At 40.5% G+C, this 961-nt stretch overlaps 1 non-coding gene across 1 annotated transcript; it reads right to left on the bottom strand.

Annotated features, from left to right (window-relative positions):
• Window positions 1-498: 498 nt before the first annotated feature.
• Window positions 499-601, bottom strand: Gm24765. Its single transcript, XR_003949186.1, has one exon. It is a non-coding gene; the product is annotated as a U6 spliceosomal RNA (small nuclear RNA).
• Between the last annotated feature and the right edge of the window lie 360 nt (window positions 602-961).

Here is a 961-nt window from a genome sequence, read left to right as displayed (position 1 = left end):
TTTACATCACAATTACAGCTTCCCATCCCTCCTCTCCTCCCAGTCCCTCCTTATTCCTACATCTTCCCCAACCCTTTCTCCACAGAGGAGAGGCCTCCCATGAATATCAACTGTCTTTGGCATATCAAGTTACAATAGGACTAGGCACATCTTCTATTGAACCTAGACAAGGAATCCCAGTTAGGGCAAAGGAGTCCTAAGGCAGGCAACAGTCAAATACAGCCCCTGCTCCAGTAGTTAGGGGTCACATATGAAGAGCAAGTTGTACATCTGTTACATATGTATAGAGGGCAGGCTCTTTGGTTGTTGGTTCAGACTCTGTGAGCCCCTATTGGCCAAGGTTAGATGACTCTGTAGGTTTTCTTATGGTGTCCTTCATCCATCTGGCTTCTTCAATCCCTCCTACCCCTCTCCCACAAGATTCTCGGAGCTCTGCCTAATGTTTGGCTGTGGGTCTCTGCATCTGTTTCCTTCAGCTGCTGGGTAAAGCCTTTCAGAGAAAATAAGGAATGTTTCATGAATTTGCATGACATCCTTGTGCAGGGGCCATGCTAATCTCTGTATCATTCAATTTTAGCATATGTGCTGTAGAAGTGTGCACTCTAGAATTTTTTGTTCCTCCAGATGGATTTTGCTTTTGCTTAGATTGATTATGTATTTCTGTGCTAAGAAAATTTATGTTTGACATTATATGTTGTAAGGATGTCATTTTTATTTTTTAATATTATAACATGGTCATCAGCCTATAGGGTCAAGTGTTAGTCAAGGTTATGGTTTAAAAGTGATTTAGTTGGATGTCAAGATGCCAAGGGCTGGAGTTGTAATGGTGGTAATTGTTAACTTTAAAGAATCCTAAATCATATGGGGGATGGTTATTAGGCCATGCCTATGGGGGATTATCATGATTTTATTTGAAATTTAAATTAATTTAATTGCTTATCTTGATTATCTGGTAGCTGAA

This window comes from Mus musculus, chromosome 1 (assembly GCF_000001635.26).
Source record: "Mus musculus strain C57BL/6J chromosome 1, GRCm38.p6 C57BL/6J".
In the NCBI taxonomy this organism is placed as follows: Eukaryota; Metazoa; Chordata; class Mammalia; order Rodentia; family Muridae; genus Mus; species Mus musculus.
Note: the sequence above shows the minus strand (reverse complement) of the source record. Positions and strands in the feature narration are given on the sequence as shown.